At 43.0% G+C, this 24,241-nt stretch overlaps 1 long non-coding RNA gene across 1 annotated transcript in view; it reads left to right on the plus strand.

The window, feature by feature from the left end:
- The first annotated feature begins 302 nt into the window (after positions 1-302).
- LOC148507742 (uncharacterized) overlaps positions 303-24,241 on the plus strand; it is a 60,133-nt gene continuing 36,194 nt past the window's right edge. Inside the window, exons 1-2 of the long non-coding RNA XR_015869671.1 lie at positions 303-429; positions 17,773-17,873. This is a non-coding gene — a long non-coding RNA (uncharacterized LOC148507742). The remainder of the gene's footprint in view (positions 430-17,772; positions 17,874-24,241) is intronic.

Below are 24,241 nucleotides of genomic sequence, written 5' to 3' on the forward strand. Positions count from 1 at the left end.
TGGTAAACGGACACTGTATTGAGCAGATATATCTCTTTCTTTTTCTCTTATTATCTTACCCAGTTTGTTATGGTGACTATATTTCTTTAAACTAACTTTCTTTATTAGTAGGTTTGTGGAATATTTAGGAACATCTTTGGCTCCGTTTAAAATCAAGGCTATGTGCAATTGTGACTGCTATTTATGTTTCTAAACCAATGTATTTAGACAATGCATATGATTGGTAACTCCTTCCGTCAATCATTCCTTACCAACCAATCAGTGCTCATCAGGAAGTATTTACTTCCTGCTACCAGCCGCAAGACGAGCTTCCTTTGAGAAAGTCCCCGGTGAAACACGCATCAGGCACCGCTCATGGGGTACCTCTGGGCGCACAGGGGACCCCCGCACCTATAGACCTCCACACCACTGGGAACTATCCTGTAACAGGTACTTATATCTCCCTCACTGTTCTCTCACCAGCCGCTGTGGAGATCCACATCTTGCGTTGCTTGGCAACAAGATCTGTGACTCATCCAAACGCTGGCAGCAGAAACAGCCTGCTAGTATTTTTCACTGTGCCATTGCACGGGGCTCTCATCACCAGTCTGATGTTTCACATGACTGGTGAAAGCAGACCTCAGTCTAAGTGCACGGTCTTTGATTTCTTCTTTAGATATATTTGATACCATCAATTAGGAATTTATCAGGTTCTTCCCAGCACATTGAGGGACGCCTCATTTATTGTTTGATTCTCCATTAGGAACTACTATATGGTCTACATTTATTGTGCATTTTAATTATATGTAATCACGTTCATGATATGTTTTGTTTTTTCATTATCGCCCCATCTATTAGGAGTACTGTCCCCTCTTTTTTTCTGTGTCTACCGTTTATTGCTCCGAGGGTGCACCCTTTTGTTGACATTGAGTCATAAGAATCTCAGATGTTATTAATGGGTCTTTCTTAATTTTCTTAGAGAATTCTCCTGTTACCCTTGTGCGGTGTACCATTTAATTTCCTCTCTCCTCTGTTTCTCATATATATCTCTGCAATGCAGTTCCCATCCCAATTGCTAGTTTGCGCACGTGCACTGCGATGCATGTGCAATGCGAATTAATTGACCAATTGCATGTGTATTAGCAACTGCGTTCCTTGCTGAATCAGTCCCTTAGTCTGTTCCTACAGCTTGTGGTCCTACCACATTATTGTGTATTGCCTGTCTTGTCCATGTCTGTGTCTTGCCTGTCTGGTCCTTTTTTGTACTTTGCCTGTTAAGTCCTTGTCTGTAAATCCTGCAGTTTCACAGTCCAGGTCACTCCTGCCCTGCAGCTTGTGTTCGTTGTCTGGCCACTCCTAGCTGCACCATAGTCCCGAGACCATCATCATTTGCCACTGCTAGTGTACTGTGGCCCTGATTCAGAGCTGGACGCTCTGAATCAGGGTGTTTTTTTTTTTTTTTTTTTGGAGTGCCCTCCAGCTATTGCGAGTGGCCAGAATGATGATCATGATGGTCAAGACCATTGCGACCATCGGGCTTGCAACGATACCCTTGTGGTAGGGTCTCGTGGCCGCAAGCCCCAGAGAGCTTCTGGCTCTAATAGAGCCGGAAGCTGTCCTACTGATATCACTGGTGATGTCAGTGTGGCCGCCCACAAATGGCAGGCGTTCACATGGGAACGCCTCTGTTTGTGAAGCCACCCCCCCTGCCGCCTACCAAATGGGGCGAGCTGTCAATCACCATCGACAGCTCTCCCCCTTTGGTGCGAGACCTGGAGCGACGGAGCACCCGTCGCTAGCCGGGTCTCGTGCATGTGCACGATGCAGCCGGCTCCATCGTGCGCATGCCCAGTAGGCAAACATCGACTTGGTTGTGAGCGTTCAGTGCTTGTGACTGGGTCTGAATCAGGCCCTGTGTCCATACATTTTACATGCTCTGGAATTAGTTAGTTCCTTTAGTGGAAGGACTGGCACTCCTCAACTCTGTCTAGTTTTCAGTCAGCAGTCCTGCAGTCTCTCTCAATTGTGCAGAACAATAACATCAGCACAGGGAGGGCTTATGAAGCCTCCTACTGTGCCGCCAGTATTAGTTGGTAGTACATCAACTGCTGGTGGGATGGGCAGGTGCAGAGTTGTGCTTTCAGTGGGCAGGTCTTGGACAGCCATAGCAAGCAGGCTGTAAAAGTAATTATATTTTTATTCTGTCTCCAGCAGCCCTGCAGATCCTGTGGTCCTAATCTTATGGGGGGCCTGAAACTGCAGTGCATCCACCCCATTGTTAATCTGGCCCTGTAAGGGAGTAAACATGAGCAAAGTCAAGTATAGCCAGAGTCAGAACCCGGTCACGTGTACAAGCAGGGCTGGTGCTAGGATGTTCGGCACACCCTGGAAACTATAAATTTGCTCCCTCCCATTCTTTTTAAAGTGACAGTGCATGCCAAAGAGGTGTGGTCTCACAAGGAAGGGGCATGTCCACACAATAGTACCCCCAATTCAAATTAGGCCACACATAGTGTCCCTGATTCAAATTACACCACATAGTAGTGTCCCTTAATTACGTTACAGCTCACAGTAGTTCCTCTTATTCACGATACATCACAGTAGTGCCTCTTATTCACGTTGCAATACACAGGAGTACCCCTTGTACACATTATGCCCCACAATTGTGCCCCTTATACATAAAATGCCACAGAGTTGTAGTGCCTCTTATACACATAATGCCACAGTTGTAGTGCTCCTTATATACATGCCACAGTAGTAGTGCCCCTTATACACATGCCCACATTAGTGCCTTTTATACACATGCCCACAGTAGTGCCCCTTACACATAATGCACACAGTAGTAGTACCCATTATACACATAATGCTCACAGTAGTGCCCTTATACACATGTCCACAGTAGTAGTGCCTCTTATACAGTTAATGCCTACAATAGTGCCTCTTACACACATAATGCCCACAGTAGTAGTGCCTCTTACAAAATTGCCCACAGTAATGCCACTTATACATTATGCCAAACAGAAACCATAATGTACTTACATGAAGCCCCACTCCTGTGCCCACTGCTACCAGATAGCTTCATGTGCTCAGCACTATGGGAGAGACATCATGACATCTCTCCCTACACACACTGTGGGGGCCAGAAGGAGGAGCTCAGGAGTGAGCACCAGCCTCCACCTGCAGGGAAGGAGCCTGCGGGCACCCACTGGTAACAAAATCTCAGTGGGCACTTGGCAAATGGAGAAGACAGCAGTGCCTCCTTGCATTGCAGAGCCCGATTACTGCATCGTGACAGCCCTGTGTACAAGGTGCAGAACAGCAGAAAAGAGAGGAAGTCAAGACAAGGCAGGTCAAACACAGTATGGCAACAAATAGTATAGCAAAACCATAGATTATGGGTAAGGACCTAATATGTTGGCTACTCATAGAGAGGTTTATATATTCTGGCTTATTTGAAGTTCTGATGTCACTGTTCACATAAATACAAGGATAAAAGACAGAAAGTGCCATGTGGCCACCCCAAAAGAGGAAGGCAGGACATCAGTACTTGTTTGGAGTTCATGTGGTCAGCCATTATGCAGCATGTAGTGTCAGAATGCCAAGAGGATCACAGTGGCCTCCGGTGCACTGCAATGTCCAGCACAGGAGTGGAAGAGACACTGACATCATTATCAGTTGTCTGACAGTGTGAAGACCAGTGACGGCGATCCCGGTAAGCACAGACTGAGCTCCAGCATTTCGTGACAAATGGAAAATGAGTCAACCACACTGATATCAACATTAAATATTTTTTTTAGCTTGTAATGAGAAACACAGAAAAAAAGTAAATAAAAGGTATCTTGTATTATCATAAAATAATGTACACTTTTAAAAGTTTTTTGTGTTGCTGCATTTTACACTGTAATCGTAATTTAAATTAACAAATACAAATTAGAAGATACCTGGAGTACTTTGATATAGAAATGTTTTGTTTTATATAAAATGTAACTACCATTATAGGTTGCATTATTTTTTACCTAGTATACTACACGATTGCTTGATAATAAAGTTAGTACTCTGACCTTGAATTTGCTTTATATTCTTTCTTAGGGACACATTTTTTTAAGTAATTTTGCGGGAAAACCTCTTAAAATTGCTGTAATACAGTATTCACAAAATTGAAGCATACATGACGGCTGCTAGCCACAAATATCTGAGATATTTGCTGTAGTCCATCCATTTTTTTATTGCAAAAATAGCCACCGTTAAGTTTCTATGGAGGGTGTTAAACTGTCAAATTTACCAAGCTCTAGAATGCAAAGCATTCGCATTAGGCTCACTGGGTCCATACCTATAAGCAAACTCATAGTGGTACCTATAGCATTGCTTCCAACTATTCCTCAGTATGGCTCTTACCGGAACTTGTGTTGTCAAGAGAAATTTGGCAAATTCAAGTGAAAATATACATTTTCTCTTTGTGCATGTAATCATTATTATCACCAGAACTGCTTTAAAAATGTGGGATGTGATAAATATACCCTTAGTATAAAAAAGGAAACACACCTGCAGTAATATTTATAGGGAGCTAGGTGCTTATAAAGTTCCATAGTACTAGTGGGGGTTAATTCAGTTTGTAATTTGAATTCAAATATGCCTAATAAACTAATTTTCACCAAAGAACAGCAGATGTAGCCAAGCAATTTAAAATTCATCAGCGTTCTTTTATTCCACTTTAGTTGTTTTGTAGGTCAGACTTGCCCTAGAGACAATTTCACTGCACTAAGAGCTAGTTCAATCCCTTAACTAAACTAACATTTAAGCAATTATGCTAAAGTGCTTTCCAGCAAGAGTGAAAAATCTGTAATTCCTTAATGTTCTGTAGAAACAACAGAAAATAGTCCAGTGAACCTAGTATGTAACAGATTAATACTGTATACTCAATTGAAATATACAAGTTGTTAGAAGTATTCTTAAAGTGGTAGTTAAAATGAACTCAATTCATTCATGGATACTTTTGCAGAATGATTTCTGACCATCAGCAAATGTGATACCCCTGGCTTTCATAGACGCCTATGGACGTTGTAGTGCCGTAGAGACCGACAACTAGTGAACTTTGTTGTTGGACATGCGCAGAGAAGATTAAGGCCCTCATTCAGAGCCGTACGCTCTGAGCAGAGCGCACGCTCTTAATGAGGGCCATCCTCCATAATTATGGAGCGTCCTCCTGGACGCTCGTACAGCTGTGGGTCACCACCCACAGCCTATACGAGCGTGCAGGTTGATGGCCGCGATGGTCTTGACCATCGCCACTGCGAGCCGGAGCTTGCGGTTGAGTTTTTCAACCGCAAAGGCCGGAGTGATTTTGGCTCTATCAAAGCCAAAATCACTCCCACTGACATCACTAGTGATGTCAGTGGGCCGGCTTCTGACGGTAGGCGTTCCCTTGGGAACGCCCTCGTCAGGGAGGCACGCCCCCGACACGCCCACCAAAGGGGGCGTGCTGTCAATCAACATCGACAGCACGCCCCCTTTGATCAGACACAACGAGCAAAGGAAAGTCCTTCGCTCGTCGCGTCTGGCGTATGCGCACGACGGAGCTCCCGCCGTCGTGCGCATGCGCAGTGCACAACATCGACCCACTTGCGAGCGGACAGACGCTTGCGAGTGGGTCTGAATCAGGCCCTAAGATCAATGAGCAGCATGGTGAGGTGCTGCAGGTCTGAGGATACTGAGCAAGTAATGTCATTGAAGTGGTGCCTAGTGTGAAGACTGCTGAGTACCTGTAGAGTGCTGAGGACCGCAGCAGAGTTACAGCAGAGTGTGATATAGGGCTCTATTCATCTTCACTTAATTTATACAAAAGCAGGTGAAAATTAACAATTTCACCTGCTTTTTGTAGAAATTAAGTTTTCGGGCTATGTATCAAAAAAGTAATGCAGGAGATATCACAGATATCTCCTGCTTACCTTTCGCACCCGGAATGGCGCACTGTCCCCATACACTAGTATCACAGATATCTCCTGCTTACCTTTCTCTCCCGGAATGGCCCTCTGTCCCCATACACTAGTATCACAGATATCTCCTGCTCTCTACCAGCTATTGTAGCTACTCGCAATTCAAGACCAGGCGCTACTGACACATTTTGCTGATACATTGACAGCCGTTTTGCACTGTCTTCTGTGAGTCCTGTTCACAGCTGAGCTGCTGCTGAGACGAAAACGGGCTCCACCTGCCTACAGCACTCACCGGTGTCCACTCCAGACGGGGATTACTTCCACGTGACTACTGGTCGAAGGTCCAGACGGACGTCAGTATAGAGACACATACTGACGCCGACTGCGGAGGGACAGTGTGCTGCAGCGCATCCAGCCGTGCCAGACGCAAATATTCCTGGCATACCATGCTGAGCCAATTTAAGCTCAGTCTCCTTTAACCATCAAGGGACGGCACGGTGTTATTCACAGGTATCCACCGTTTGTTCCTTATCATCTTAGTACCCAGCACAACATTGTGTAACTCTTGACCGCTCATAAGGGTGCTTATTTGTATTCTATATACAGACCTATTTCTGGAACATATGCTCAGCCTCTGTATTTACATCCGAGACTTGTCACGTTGCCTGTGTCTTTGATATTATTGACCAGCATCATTTCAACGGGCTTTTTAATACCGACATATTGCTGGGAAGAGCTATCAATTAGCTATAGGCTACACTGTTGCCTTATATTATTGCAATTTGCTTCAAGGGTTTATAGTCACCTTTATTTAGGGATATGGTGTAGCCACCACCTTATCTATTTTAGGAGATTGTGTTACAGATTATTGGAGCCTGATCAACTCTATAATTTGTATGGTATACTTTTTCCTGCTTACCACGTTTTACATGAGCTAATTAGCAGTGGTCTGTCATATATTTTTATGTGCTTATATATGTGTTTTTGTTTGTTCTCTTAAGGTATTAAACTTCATATATATATATATATATATATATATATATATATATAAAAATGTGTTGTCCCTACGTCCCAACATTAATATCAGAGCGCAGTTTTTTCCTTCATTGTTTGTGCTTGTGAGGTTGGCAATCACCTCTTTTATTACTGCTGCACTGATATTTGATTCTCTGGCTCATTAGCGCTGAGGTTTCTCTTGTGTGTTCATTAATCGGAATGGCCCACTGTCCTCATACACTAGTATCACAGATATCTCCTGCTTACCTTTCTCTCTCGGAATGGCCCGCTGTCCTCATACACTAGTATCACAGATATCTCCTGCTTACCTTCCTCTCCCGGAATGGCCCACTGTCCCCATACACTAGTATCACAGATATCTCCTGCTTACCTTTCTCTCCCGGAATGGTCCACTGTCCCCATACAGTACATTAGTATGTGGACAGAATTCATCGAGCTCCGAAAATACCTTCCATCTGCTCCTTCCACCAGATGCTGGGGCCTGTAGCACACTAGTGTCACTATATAAAAGTTTCACTGCTCTCAAAGGAGCTGTGAAACACTTCGTGGAGACAGCTGATTTTCAGATGAATTGCTCTGGCGCTCATGTCAACTGTTAGTATGTTAATTATCAGGGTCCATTCAGACCCCGACAATTAACATAGTGAATAGAGCCCTTAGACACTGTGCAGACAGCATGGCAGTGCTGAGGACCACAGCAGGATCCATGGAGGCTGACAGTGAGTTATGCTGAGCAAGGGAGACATCCTTATTTTAGGTGAGCTGCAATCTGAAAGCAATATATCTTCCACAGGCTGAATTATAAAGTAGATAAATGCCAACAGTGCAATACATGTGTTGACTTATGCTAAAGCCAAAACAACTCAGTCTACTAATCTGCCGAGAGGGAGCTATTAGAGATATAATATTGCAAGTTGATTGAGAGTACACTGAATACTGACATATAATTATTACTGTACTAAGTGCTGAAGATAACTATTGTTGGGTGCTCAAAATAGTTATGTAATTAAAGACTGAGCTACAGATACATTATTACCAGAAAGTTGAAGCTGTTGCTTTCTGTGAATCAAGGATGACCAGCATTAGATGCTAACTTTACCTATTGTGGATTCACTATTGAGGATTACAAATACATGCATATAATATGACAGTGACCACCTAGCAAGAGAGTACTCCAATGAAAGAACTCTGTGTTCACCTACAAGTAGATGACTGATCAGTCTGTAGTATTCATGGTCTGTTATGTGATAATATATTTTACAATTTCATAATATGTGCTAAAGGGATTGTTCCTATATATATTGTGAGAATAATGTGTTGAAGTGAGTAAACAATTGCATTTTTTTTAGTAATAGCCAAGAGGAGCTATATCAGCTAAAGTTATAACTGTTTAATTGCTGAGAGAATGTATGTTGTTGCTTACTCATTACAATATCTATAAGGGAATTAATGCATATTATTAAAATCTAATTTGTGCCATATTGAATGTCATTTGTATGCTGATCTCCTCTTACTCCTATTTAATCAATTTGCCAGAATATTCTGCTTAAACTCAGAAAGACATTTATTTGTTTGTCAGGGCAGGGATTCTGCCATGTGCACATCTGCCACTCTGGGCACTGCTGCATTTCTCAACTGCTAGTGACCATGCTCCCTATGTGCAATGTCATGACAGGGGGCAGGCCCGGCACAGGGCGCTGTTAAGCCCTATTACCACCTTACAATGGGGATACCTTTCACATGACTAACTTGCAATCATCTCATTTCCACAAACCTACGAAGCTCAACATGCCTAAGCACAGAAAATATGGTTTACATCTTATTTTAAAGTATCTTATACTGTTGAGTCTCAAAGACTGCCCTCCAATCCCTAAGATTGTGTCTTAGGTTGTGACTCTGGAGATGACAATCTGAAAGCACCCTCCACTAAAGTCAATACTGCAATCATCTTTGTAGAAATTCTAGACTTCAGACAGCCATTCAAACAGAAGTTACTGAAATAGGCTCATGTGATAATGTCTTAAAAGGGAAACATGAAGAGTTTGTCAGTTACAAACAGATGTCAGAGCAAGACATTCCATATAAGCAATGACAATTATTGCAGATGGACCTTGACAACAGGGGAGGAGTAACTCAAAATTCCAGAGACAGTAAAGTCCACTAATTTAGAAGATTGTACCCTCCATTTCAGATGACATATTACTATTGAATAGAACTCATTGTGCTCTTCGCCTTCAGTCACAGGTGAATAACAAGATTTACTCACATTCTAGACATCTATGCAGGGATAGATTGGCCGTAGACTTCACCGGGACTTTCCCTGGTGGGCTAAACCATTTTGGGGTCACTAAAATCTTTCTATTTTTTTTACTTTTTATAAAAAAACGTAACCCGGACAGCTGATGGTGAGACGGCCCAGCCTCAGCTCATGTTCTTTGAGCTGGAGAGAGGCCCTGCCTCCAATCAGTTCAGCAGCCTCACAGTGGTGTGTTGGCCTGAGACTGATGACCCAGCAGTCCCACCCAACTGGCCATGTCGCACCACACCTCATGGAACCACCACACCACTCTCAACCCAGCTCTTGGACCTCAGCTCCTGCCTCCCAGATTCCAGCAGCAGCTAGAGTTCAGGTGCTGCTCTGGAGGCTGCTGTGGCTTTGGAAGCTGCTCCAGTGAGTGTGTGGGGGTCATACATGCTGGGCATGGAGCATGAACAACCCCAGGTAAGTGCTGCCATCCCTGTGTCTCCCCATTTTTCAGCTCAGTGTCCCTGAGACCTCCACCATCTCACTGACCCCCCTCCCCCATCCCAGTGCCTCACCCTTTCATCCACAACCAGCCCACTTCTCACTGCCCCACCTCTTAAAAACCTCCATCCAGCCCAGTAAACGTGCCCACCCCATTGAGCCAGTGTTTCCCTTTCCCATCCAGCCCAGTGCACCCCCATCTCACTCTCCCTTCATCTAGCCCTGTGTCCCTCTCATATATCACTCTCTCCCCCATCCAGGCCAGTGTGCTCCCTCCCTGTGAACAATGCAGCCACCACTTTATCTCCCCCCCCCCCCCCCATCATTAGGACCACTGGGTTGGGTATTGGAAGTCAGTCCTCAGGATCCCAGCAGTCAAAATCCCGACAGTCATCTGGACAGGGTTAGGATACCGACACCTGTTGGTTGGTATCCTAAATTACACCCATTCCCTACCCCTAACCCTCCATTCCTGGTGCCTAAACGAAACCTCCCCCTCACCGCAACCTAACACTAACCTCCTCCTTTAGTGCCTAACCCTAACCCTCCCCCTAGTGCCTAAACCTAACCCCTAACCCTCTCTCTAACCCTTATACTTTTGGAATTCCAGCAGCCACCGGGATTCTGACAGGTGTCAGGATTTTGGCACAGGCCTGATGACATTGGCTTCCTTCCTAGGCAATCAGGCGGCTTCCAGAGCATTTGATCTCTTGCATTAATAGTGAATACAGACACTACCTGTCCAGGAAGGATCAATTTCGTCAGAGGTTCCCCATTGCAGAGAAACCATAAAAAGCTCTACTCTGTCTAGGCCCATGACTTGCTTGACTGGTATCTTACTGACGACTGTTACAGCAAACAGAGTTGCTTGCAGAGGATCTCTTAAGACCATCCTTGTCTTGTGAGAACGAGCTCCCCTTGTGGTGTGGAGGAGGTTGGGAAGCCCCCGCTCACCCACTAAATAGATAAAGTGCACATGCGCAGGCTGTCTATTCACTGGAGAGTAAAAGCCTGGAGACATTCCCAGCAGCTCCTGGACTGCTGGGCATGCCCCAAATGTGACAAAAGCAAGGTGTGTGGCTTGTTGCCACGGTATTTCACATGGCACACCCCTTCTCATAAGGACACGCCCCTTTTTCCAGAGGTGCACAAAAAAGTCCATGTATTGCTGTTTCAGTTAGCCACCATAGGCCACTTTCTGAAATTTTTCCAGGACCACTTTAAATTGTCAATTTGCTCCTGCATCTCTGTATAACTAAGAACAGTGCTATCAAGTTCAAATAAGAACATAAATGACTGAATGTGAGAAGTGAAGGGTTCATTTTCAAATATGTAACAATGTCATTCATATAGCTCTTTCATACTTAATTATAACATGATTTAGGTTTAAATTAAGAATAATTAGATAAATCATTAGATAATAACATGTTGCATTGTTATTAAAAAAAATACATTGTAGCATGCGAATTCCTTCAGTATAATGCAAAGTTTCCCAAACTCTACCATTACAGTCCAGGTATTAAGGATATCCATGCTTGAGTCCATATGGTTCAATCAAATTGACTAAGGTACTAATAAAGTCACTGTGCTCAAGCATTGATATTCTTAAAACCTGGACTCTAAAGGCAGAGATTGGGAAACTCTGGGATCATGTATTTAGATTAATGAATCCACAAGTGAAAGTTGTTGTTGTGTTTGAAATCATGCAGTAATATAGTGTTATTGAGGTAAAGAAATTGTAGTTTTTCAAAGTTGTTTTGAAACATCTTCCCATGTGGAGCTTGATTGACCAGGAGAAAGCCAATGAGACAAAATTTAGGAGCATTTAAGAAGAGTAAAATCCATCACTGCATCTCCAGTGCTATGTTGGCCAAGCTCAAAGCTTGAGATATATTGTTAAATACCTTTGCTATTTCCTCCACTCCCTTCCAATCTACTCATAATTACTTTTTGATACCTAACCACTTGCTGGAAAACTGGCATAGTTCAGGTATGGATGCTTTTAAGGCTATTATCCTAGTTGATGGCCTCATGTAATTTGCCCAACTATAACATGGTTGTACAACAAGTTATGGTGTCCCATCTATAAATTCCTCCAGGTTCGCCATTGGTTCTACTTCTCCCCCCCCCATTTAATGCTGAGCTCCATCCATACACACCTCATCTGTCCCTGGGATAGTCACTGAATGGACAAAAGTATTCGGACACCTGACCAACAGGGACTGTAATGATATTGTGTTCAAATACATATACCTTAATATGGAGTTGGTTCCCTTTTTTGTGGCCATCACAGCTTCCACTCTACTTAGAAGGCTTTCCACAAGATTTTGGAGTGTTTCTGTGGGAATTTGTGGCCATTCATTCTGTAGAGCATTTGAGGTCAGGCACTGATATTGGAAAAGAAGGCCTGGCTCACAATCTCCATTACAGTTAACCCCAAAGGTGCTCGATGGGGTTGAGGTCAGGACTCTGTGCAGGCCAGTCAAGTTCTTCCACACAAACTCATCAAACCATGTCTTTATAGTCCTTGCTTTAGTCCCCGCCTACCCCATCTGTGTCACTCCTATTCATCTGCCCCTCCCTTAAATATGTAAGCTCTTTCGAGCAGGGCCCTCTACCCTCTTGTGCTTCTCCCTACTGTAATTTAATTTATCTCTTACACCCCACTAGGGCAACCAACACTCGGCTGCTTATGTGGGCGTAAAGGTCGCTAATATAGCTATGTTTATTATTCATGTCCATGTCCTGCTTTGTATTGTATTGTAAGTCACTGGTTACTTATTTGTTCATGTACTTTGTAAGGCGCTACGGAACACTTGTGGCGCCATATAAATAAATGATGATGATGATGATGATGATAATAATAATAATAAAAATAATAATACTGATAGAACTGTGATTCTTCTTGAAGGATTTACAATGTCTAAGTGCATATGTTCATTAAGCTTGTCCACAAGATATACCTAACTCCTGAGCACAGTAGCATACAAGTTGGCCCACTCAGAAAAATTCTGCTGGCACAACTGTGGGCAGATTGGTGACACTACTCATATCTTCTGTGCATGCCGCAGAGGTTCAGAATTGCTAGAGAGCCTGATCTCCCAATTTCTTAGCCTGGTTCTGATATTGCATCTCATCCAACCAAAACATGACAGTTATCTACTTGGACAAATTCTATGTACAGCGAAAGCAAACTATTGCACAGCTGTGCAAGAAACCCTCACCCACTCCTATAACTATGGTTACAAGTAAAATCCACAGAAGCTTTCTGATGGAGTTGATCAGCTCCCCTCACTCCTCCCTGATAAAGCTATGGTTCCTGTGGGTTGCATTTATTACCAACTGCCCAGGAAAATGCCAATTTAGTCTTTAACCATGTCATACTGTGCATAACATTGAATGTAGGTTTTCAGGTTTAAATGTAGAAAGAATTCAGTGGTTTCTATCACAATGCCACCTGCGCTATCTCACATGAGGGGCTTCTAAGGCATTGCGTGTAGAAAATACAGAACAGGAAATATTCCTTGCTATTAAACCTATGAAATCCAACAAAGACCCAAGTCCAGATGGCTTCATAGCCACTACGATCAATAATTTTTAAAGGTTTTCATCTTCATTTGTCTCCATTGTTTAAGTGTTGTGAAATTCTCTAAATAGGCCCTAGAAACTAAAATTATAGTTATTTCTAAAGAAGGGCACCCGACATTCCGTGAGGCAAAACCTGTCCACCTCGTTCTCTCCTTAACTTCTACAACTTTGTCATGCAGTGCAGCTGTGCCTGACCAACCTGCCTCTGTACTTAACATCAGCATACTTGATACTCACTATGGCCAACCCTCCTCTCTCAACTCTGCTTGCTGTGTCACTCAGTGTGGATGTGCTTGCACCATCTCCTTCTGTCATCAACACCAGCTCTCGGCTGCCTGGAAACTGCAGTCTCTCCTCGTCCCCTACTGTAGACCCCAACACCCACATGTGCCCCCTCACTGCCTGCACTGACCTACCCCATCACAGTAACTTTGGTCAGAATGCCCCGTCTCTGGCATGCACCCACTCCCCATCCAATGCAAATATTTACTTGTGGTCAGCAGACATATTAGATCCACAGTCAGACAAATATATAGGTCAGTACTGATATATCTGGAATCAGCATGAAAATGGCAGACAAAATGACATTGTGGGTGGAGAGAGAAGAAAGAAAGATGGGACAAGAAGGGGTGAGATAGCTGAATACCCTCTGAAGGAACACAGACAAAGAAACAGAGATAGAGAAAAAAGGGGATGGCAGATAAGGGAGGATAAGAGGAGGAAAGACACAGAGAATGGGGGAAAGGGGGGACAGATATGGAAAGGGAGTACAAACACAATGCCAGCCTGGGCAAATATCTTCATATATATTGTAATACAGGGGGTGGGGAGTGGCAAAGTAGGAAGAGAGCATGAGAATGGTGGTGATAGAGAGAACAGGGGGGAACACAATGGCTGGAAGAGGGTGAAAGAATGGGGAGAGAGAGAACAGAAGATGAAGGAAGAGAGATTACGTGTGTGGGTTGGGGGTAAGACAGAGTTAGAACAGGGGACAGGGAGAGAGAATTGGGGAGGACCCTGCAAAGCTAGCTAGTGACCTGGTGAATTACAGGTCTAAAATAATAACAAGTATAACAGTGCCGCTTTAGCACACAAGTGGACGATTTGAAAACAGCTGCTTAAGTGGAAGTGGCACAGTGCTAATGATCTTTAGTAATGTAAACATATGTATTAAGTACCAAAATAAATAAATAAACTTTATTCATGCAAATAAGATTAATTTTAGTGAAAAAATCTATAAATTAAAATATTCTGCAGATAAAATTGTTTTAAATGTAAAAAAAATATAACACTGTATATTAAAATATTGAACATATGCTTAACAAGATTAAAAAAATAATAATTTCTTTCTCTTTTTCTGTTTTTCACTTTTTTCCCTTTGTTCTTTTTCATTTTCTCTTAATTTTTCTTTCTCTACTTTTGGGTTTTCCATTCTCAGGCTTCAGGATCACTTTGCCACTGATAGAGGTCGTGAGGCCTCACTAGGGCAGTGGAGAATTTTGTGAAATGGCTGCTAGGTATAGGTGAGCAACCTGCAGTTCAGTGAAGGAGGGCTGTGGGTTGTTGGGAGGTCATCAGTGAGTCACATGCAGTGATGGAAAGGAAGGTTGCAGGAAACTGCAAAAGCCAGGAGGTGCAGAATAAGGCCACAGCTCATTGTAGAGTCATAAGGGTTTATTTACGAAGTGTCGGTTTGTAAAACCCGACACTTCTGTTTGTGTTTATGCCATGTCTTGCTAGTAAAAACACTGCCCTTTTAAATATCAGGCATAAACACGAACAGAAGTGTTTTACAAACCGACACTTCATAAATAAACTCCATTGACTATGTAGCCAAAGCAGGGGCAAAAAGTACAACCAGATAACCCAAAGCACTTAACAGATGTGCAACCTCTGACCAATTCAGCCCCTGCTGTAAAATTGCAAGCATAACAGCTCTACAGTTGCTTTTTTATTTTAGCTCTTGTATAGCCACTACTATACCTAAACATTAGTTTGTGGTAGGAGCATTGCTGGATGTTTTGAGGGCTTTGTAATTTCTGACTGAGGAAAGTAATGTGATAAAAGACTTTAATGAAACAGAACCAGTAGGTATTGCTTAAATGCAAAATACTATGAAGTGTGGTTATATATATATATATATATATATATATATATATATACTTACTGACTGGATCGCCATCACCAGCTACAAGGGTACTCATGTACAATGCTCTGACTGTCAGGGGTCTTGCTGGTACTGATGATCACGACCCTGGCACATGTCATCAACAAGCAGTTCATGGTGGGACCATTGGTACCTCTGAATCAGGCCCCATATGTTTCCAAACCCTAGCTCATCACCTCTATTCTCCCCCCCTGCTTTCATTGGACTGTTTAAACCTTCAAGGAGGCACACATAAGGTCCCAAGCTGTACATCTATTCCCCATCCCAGAATTGCCTCTCCCCCTTTTCCATCTGTGTCTCTGCCACTTACCCATCTTACCTTCTTTGCCGTCTGTGCCCCTGCCCCCTTCCCCATCAGAAGTGGTGTGAATGAATGGCAAGGCATAGTACAAGATCACATACAGAGGTTGATTCTGAGTCGCACAAAGAAGCTGTAGTTGCGAGCAGCTGCAGAACCCTGATTTTCTACTTTATGCTGATTCAAGAATATGTAGAGCTTATGTAGGGGTTTGTGCGTTTGCAAGCGGAAAACCCCAATTTCACAGAAAGACAGATCTAGCCAAGTTCCAGCCAACTCAGAATAGAACAGAGATATGGAAATATGCATAACTTCGCATCTGTGCATGAGCTATATGCTATACTTATGTCCGTGAATAGAAATCCATCCAACAGAACCTAAGAGTGGCAGTTAAGCACAATTTTTCTTAGAGCATTAGGGGCGAAATGTAATAGGGTCCAAGTTTGAAAAATGTGCAACTTTGCCGCTAGAAACTTGCGAGTTTCATCTCATAATATGTAATAGGCTCCGAGAACGCAGCATTGAGCTCGCATTTTCACTTCTCACATCACCCAAAAATGCCATCCATATTTTTCCCATTAAAAACATACAACTTGCCAGATGTAATAGACTGGAAGTTATAAACTCGCACAAGACTAGGAAAAAAATTAATCACAAAATAATAGTTGTTTCAGGCTGGCGAGTTCAATGTGCCACTTTACTGTAAGTCATAATCGGAGGCATATTAACACAGAAGCCCATTATTACTAATTAAACCCCTATATAAACCACACCTACATCCAATTCACCTGTGTGGGTGTAGCAATGGCGTTTGAGCTGAGTTTCTATGAGTTGTATTTGTATGGGATCATCACTATGGAGAAGCTGCTCAGGAGGAGGGTGAGAGAGCATGACCAGATCTAGGGTACGTGCCAGGTGAACCTATAGAGAGGGAATGGACCTGGACATCCTCTCAGATCATGAGGTGGTTCAGCTTTTTAAGCTGAACTGCACAAACCTCCTTAACTTATATGAGCAGATGAGAGTTGATTTGGAACCTTTGTCTGGCAGTAACTATGGAGTGCCTGGGCTGCATAAATTATTGTGTGCCCTGCACTTTTTTGCAGCAGGCTCCTATCAGTCTGTGAGCTCCGGAGTGTTGGGGATGCACACCACTATCTCAAGATATTTAACTTGTGTTATGTGCCTTTAAGAAATATGGTGTACTTTTATCATGCTGGGAGCCATAGATTGCACCCACATTGGAATCAGATCACTACACTTGAGGGGTTATATGTATGTGTATGTAGGCATCACTAACACTCCGTCAATGTGCAGGTGGCCTGTTATGGTCACCTCTGTATTCAGTGTGGTTATACATTATCCAGGATCTTGCCATTTCCTCATCTGTATGTCCAGTAATGTGCTCTAACCTCTCCCTCATCTATTTGTCCACCAGCCCTGGTTTTGCCTAACAAATTGACAATAAATCATTTGATTGGGTACTGTACCACCAACCCATGGCACCCCTGCAAGTTCTCTTTTGGCACCCCAGGATGCCACAGCACCCAGTTTGGAACAACTGGTATAGTCTGTAATGTACTCCCACCCTCCACATCAATATACAGTAGCTGTACTGGTCCCCACTATTCAGTATAGTCTGTAATTTGCTCTAGAGCTAGATAAAGACTGCATAGTGCCCTAGGCAAGGCTTGAGGACCCATCCTTGCTTGAAAAAGTCATACTGGCTACAAATATATTTGGTATAATATATATATATATATATATATATATATATATATATTGTAAATACATATCAGCCCCCTTGTATATTCCTTATTGTTCTTTATTCCCCACAACTGTGAGGTATTTAATGTGTACTTCACCACCCACTGTACTGTATTGTACCCTCCTGTATGTATTTTCCTTATTGTGTAGCTGCCTCCCAGATTTACTTTTTATATTCCCACTTCCCCCTGTCTGTATGGTCTCTAGCAGTAACATGTGCTCCCCCAGCAGCACGCAACACGTTGGTTTCTCACATACCTCTCCTCGCTTTGTCTAGGCACTTTAGACAGTCGGAACAGCACAATTTCATCACATCTCATTGGCAGCAGAATGAAGGTGCCGTGCTGCCAGAAATCTGAGTTGCAGGAACCTTTTCAGGTACAGAGGTGTCTGGACAAGCTGCCATTGGTTCAATGATGGGCAGTCATGGTGGTGCCCACGCAGGGCCTTCTGTCCTTGGGAAATGCCCCAGTTGCAAAGCTCTGGTTACGGCACTGTATACAGCAGAGTAAATCATTAACAAACATTGTTGTCTTGTACGTTTGCCAAATATTCCTGTTATTGTAACTTCTTTCATGTAGTTGCATGGTTACTTCTGCCTGTCTATCAACATCAAAATCATATAAACAATTCCTTTATATTTTAATGAATTTTCCTTTCAGCAATTGTGCGCAACAAATGGAAAGTGGAACTGTGAAGGAAACTATTAGTTTCTGTTTCTCTGCAATACAAATCTGTTGTAATTCTGCCTTCATCAGTAATTTTGAAAATGTATTTTAGTGTCTCTATTAATAGGTCAACTTCATTCAAATGCAACATAATGTCATTCAAAGAATATTAAACATACCAGAAATTGTGTTTATTTATCCTCTTGAGATTTAAAAGTTTTGATGGGAACAAGAAACATAAAAATGTTGATGTGTATGATATATTGGATTTAATTATTCCATTTCATAAAGCAACAAATATTTTTAACTTTGAGTTCTACCACTCTATTGTATAATTTCTCAAATGTCTTAGCTTACCTCTTTTTGCACCATTGTCAAATTTCTTTACATATTTTATATATTTTCGGCTTAGGTTGTTAACCTTATTTTTGTAAATTAGTTACATTGTACTGTTTTAAAATATAAACAAATTTTTATTTCACTTAAAGATTTTTAGAATGTATTATTTTCTGCTATTTACTGGAGCTACTGTATGTTGTCTTTTGCAGGTCTTTGCTTACAATTTTGATCTGTATATACATTATTGTATTAATTATTTTATTGCAACATTACAGATTTATGAGACTATCATAGAACTCTATTGACATAAAACACCTATGGCTAATAAGTTATAGCGATATGAATTTAGCTATTTAATGGAAGTTTTGTTGTTGTTTGCAAATTGAAAGTGGGCTGTCAATCAGTATTTCATTACTGGAATTAGAGCAACAGAAGGTTAAAGAGCTTAAACAAGCCAGAAATAGAATGAGCTTTTCTATTAAAAAAAATGCTTCTCTCACTTTGAAGCTTAGATCTAAAGGGTTTAAAATCCCAAACCATAACTTTGTCCTCCTAACAGCTGGTCAGTGTATTTATTTATAGCTTACTCATATTTTGTACATGTGTATTTTGGGTAACTTTTCTAAAAGCCATTTACTTCAGCTCCATAATTTGTCACATATTTTCCTGGTGTGAAAATAACTAAACCAAATAATGAATTGACCATACTATGGAAAAGAACCCCATTACTGCCTCCTCAAATCATTGTGAGCAGTACTGACAAATAAATGAATGAAGATAGTAAAGCTAGAAGCAGTTAAGCTCGTTTATGATCGTTAAAAAATGGTGATCCGCACAATACTTTATTATTTGGATACATATTCCTATTTACTAAGTACTGTACATTTCAAAGTGCACATTGTGGTATATAATAAGAGTAAACAGTAACCACTGCAGAAGCACTCGTAAAGTAGGGTTCAAAGTGTATTAATCTCCACCGAGGATGTGGGAAAGCCTTTTGTGTGGAAGGGAGTAGGGGGTCAAAAGTTGTGCACTCTCAAAGAAAGCAGGGAACTCCAGCCCAAATGCATATTTTCTTCTCTTTTATCTTATTTACAGTATACTGTATACAAACTTGTCAAGAAAAATGGATATATAAGCAGGAGCATTCTTGCAGCTAACATGCACACCTCTATGTTCATACTTGATCTGCCCAGCTCCTTCCATCACAGGGGTGCAAAATGTAGTATCCAATAGTTCAAATCATTTTGGATTGCAAATACATGCACTTGCCCATGAAACATTTTTGGCTTGCAAAAACACAACATACCCAAATCGCAATCGTATATATGCAAAGAAAGGCTTTATGTTGTAATTTTTTATATGATAGGCATTGCTCTCCAAAGTATGTAAATAGAACTCAAGAACATTAAAACTACAGACAGCCTATCAATGACTGCTTGTTTTATGTATGCAACTGTGCCAGAAGACCGAGGACCCGATTCAGACCCGTTCACTAGCAACCGTTCACTCATAGCTACCGATAGTTGCATTGTGCACATGCATCGCAGTGCGCATGCGCGAACAAGTCACAGTGATCGGGAAGCATACGCTCGTAGACAGGCCAGCTGAATGAGTGATAGGAGAAGCCATTTGTGGAGGTGTGAAGCAGACGTTTCTGACCGAAATAATGCCGTTTCATAGGCATGCATAATTAACAGGCAGCATCATAGTACATGTCACCTGGCTGGTTTTTACACTAAAGTGCTCGCGGTAGGGTATGGTCAACCACAAGCACTACAAATGCATCTGATGGTACCCGATGTACTGATGATTGCATACACTTCCTGGAGAAGACGTGCGCAAGTGCAAGTCTTAAGACAGGCTGGTGGGCGCCTGCAGACACAAACCAATCGGACGCTAAGACATAGTGGGCGTGCTTATGGCTTGCCGTGCGATCGCCTGCCTTGTCGTCACGTAGCTGAATTTGCATATGCTGGGAGCGAGCATACATATCTAGCGAGCGTGTCTGAATCGAACCCTGAGGACCATGATTCTCTTTACAAATTATTAAGCAACATCATCATGACATCAAAACAGGCTTGGTTACTATTTCTTATCAACAACTCAGTTTCAGAGAGTGGCAGGAATAATTGATCAGTAAGTCAAACTATTTAGTTTATTCCCAGTATATTACAGCTGTGTCCTCCTACGCCTATTCTTTCTGGGACATATGGCGCCAAGGGTAGCGATTATGGGACTATTGTACTTTTGCTGGTTAGCTTCTTATTCGCTTCCAGTGTACTAGGCACTAAGGATTAGGATTTTTGCCTCAGTAGAATTGTTATAGTCGCAATTTAAGCACAACGATGTGTGGCATGATGCATGGTGTGGCTTACTTTGTATCTGTTCCCAGTCTTTTGCCTCTTTCCCCAGGTTAGTTTCTGAGGGTCTGAGTCAGCATGGATCGCTATTCTGCTTATACGGACGCAACTGTGTTGCTAATACCAGTGGTGATATTTAAATGTTTGCATTCACATTGCCTGACATAAGAACGCTCACTTCCCCTTACACTCATCCGTACACTTGGCCAACATAGCGAAACAATCGGTAACATCGAGTAACATCAGACTCTTTGATTACCTACGTGGAGCTTTTGCTCTTACTCCTGCATACAGACAGTAGAGCACTACATCATACAGACCATCTTAAATCCACTGTCAGAGCAACCAGCTACTGAGGGCTGAGACTAATACATCTGCCCCTCACACACCAAAAGAACGCACTCCCAGGGCTACACCCTACAGATCATATTAGAAGCAACGCCTGGGGTGAGTGTGTGATTCAAACAGGCACTGTACCTAATATACGGTATCTCATTGTTCCTTTTCCCTTGTGGTGAACTATCTAATACAGGTTGAGTCTCCCCTATCCAAAATGCTTGGGACCAGGGGTATTTTGGATATCGGAATATTTTGTATTTTGGAATAATTGCATATTATAATGAAATGTCTTGGAAATGGGACCCAAATATACACACAGAATGCATTTATGTGTTATATACACCTTATACATACAGCCTGCAGGTCATTTTAGACAATATTTTTTATAATTTTGTGCATCAAAAAAAGTTTGTGTACATACATGAAAATCATTTATGTTTCATATACACCTTATACACACAGCCTGAAGGTTATTTTATACAATCTTTTTAATAATTTGTGCCTTAGACAAAGTTTATGTACATTAAACCATCAAAAATCAAAGGTTTCATTATCTCAGTCATGCTGAAAATATTCCGTATTTCGGAATATTTGGATATGGGAGACTCAACCTGTATTGATATTACGGAAGATATATCCATTTAGAATCCACCTGGAATTAAAAAGAACATCCTTTTCCATCTTTGTTGGAATCAGAACACACACACGGACATAGTGAATAGGACCATTAGCACCATTTATTTTTCACCATATTTTTATTACATTTTATGTGCATCTACTAACTGTGTAAACAGATCCTTGACACACGAGGATTTGGATTTCCATATATAGAAAATCCTCTATGCACCATTCCATCTCTTCAGGGAATGTAGTAACTCTCAAGCACAGCATCTTAACTAGTATTATTGTGTGAATATATATTTTTTTGTCCATATGTTTTATTAAAACAGTTTTGTTATATTATTTGTGTTGCAATTTCAAACAAGCGCTCCAACACACATTGTTCACTTTCTTCTATTAGCAGGTAGCAGATCATGATGTTTGGAGCTGCCAGTTTGAATTATTATTATATTGACTGGTGGAGAGGCGCACTTTTTTTTTCTTTTTATAGTTTTCTACATGATACTAGACATCTATCCCATGACTTTTGGCACTTTAGTGTTTCTACTTCAGGGTCCATAGGGTATCCACAGGATACCTTGGGGGTATAGGTGATGACGTCAGTCTTCAGGCACCACAGAGTTAAAGTTTTCAGCCTCCCAGGATGCATCTGGGTCCCTCTCCTATACCCCGCCCCCGGGCCAAGGCATCTCAGTTTCGTCGGTGCCTGGCCGGAGTCGGAGGCACTGTGCAGAGGGGGGCTATGAAGAGCCCCTGAAGTTTCTTTTAAAGACAGCGCTGGCTGCACATCTGGGAGTACAGCATGGACAGTCAGTACTGACGTCCATGCCGTCTCCCCTACACCCCGCCGGTACCAGAACGCCGGTACTGATCCGGGGATGCTGGTAGACATCTGGGGTCACGGCTAGCGGTGTCCCCAGATGTTTTGGACCATGGCCGGATCCAAGGGGATGCAGGTAAGCAGCGGGGTCCCGCGGTGGGTCCCTGCTGGTCACATGGTCCTGAGTCCCCAGGCAGGGGGCTCCCTGGGGACTGGCTGCAGCGTGGAGCCAGGCGACCAACCTGCGCTTCCACTACCCCCTGGGACAGTGGGCCGCTGCTGAGCGGCATGCGCTGCGGCGTCCCAGGGGTTAAATGCATGCCAGGGGAGCGCGCTTTCCCTGTCTCACAGCCGGCGCCTCCCCTGCTGCACACAGCCTCTCTGCTCTGCCTGATTGGCCACAGTGTGTCAGCTGTCCTCCCCAGGCCGGCCTCCTTCATCTTCTCCTCGGTGGCCATCTTTAAAGCATGGTGAACACTGCTGGAAGCCTGTGAGCGGTGGCATTGCGGTCTGGGTCCCCCAGCATACCTCTCCTCTGTTTGTCACAGGTCAGTGTATGCAGCGCTGAGTCCTACCAGCCTGAGGGTCTGAGTAGTTGAGAATCAGCGCTAATAGTGCAGGGATTTGTTTCTTCTGCATTGTATGTGACTGAACTGCTAGCCTGCTGTCTGTACTTTCACTTTCTACTGTCAGCTTTATTACTGTCCCTGATCTTGCTCTGCTCAAAGCCCTTGCGGTGTGCAGGGTGTTATTCACACTATACCAATACGTATAGGTGTGAGTGTCACATACTTACCATCATGTCTGAGACTGATTTTCCTCTCCAGCTCATGTGTACTAAATGTAAGGTACCAATAGCGGAGGGAGAGGGTAACGCGGAGGGGTTATGCCCCCAGTGCCTGGCACTGTCACGGCCGATTATGGTCACGGTCCCGGTATAGGAACCTCCCTGGGCTTGTTTCGCTAAGGCGCTTACAACCCTTGTGGGCCAGCTAGCTCCGCCACCTGCGTTTACCCAGACGGGTTTGTCCCAGCAGTCAGTGGTGTCGTCACCCATGCGGGAGTTCCCGAGACAATTGATGGTACCCCACAGTCTCCCTGTCCCTTCCCAGGTTTCTCCGGAGCCTGCGTGGGTTAATACTCTTAACTGCATTTGTCCGATGTTTTACAGGGGGAGTCTGTGTTGCGGCCTCATAACGGCCGGTGGCGTCTTTATCTGCTCCTTATGGGGATGACTATGAGACGTCTGATCATGGGGAGATTCTGGATCTATCTGACCAAGAACCTCTCCGTACCAAAGAGCCGGACGCTAAGTCCAAGGTGTATATCCCTGGTCTTATTCGAGCGGTCCGCTCGGCTTTAGTTATTGAGGATATTGATCCTTTGGTGGCCACATTCATATATGCCTTTTTAAGGATATTAAGGGTGAGGCTACGGTGTTCCCTCTTTCTGATCAATTAGTGGATCATTTAGAGGAGGCGTGGAAAAATCCAGGTAAACTGTTTCAGCCCCAGAGACGCTTAGCCGTGGCTTATCCGTTTGCGGTCAATTATTTTTCTAAGCGGGAATCCCCTACGCAAGTGGATTCACATGTCA

This window comes from Taudactylus pleione, unplaced genomic scaffold (assembly GCF_031769625.1).
Source record: "Taudactylus pleione unplaced genomic scaffold, aTauple2 ptg000386l, whole genome shotgun sequence".
Lineage (NCBI taxonomy): Eukaryota > Metazoa > Chordata > Amphibia > Anura > Myobatrachidae > Taudactylus > Taudactylus pleione.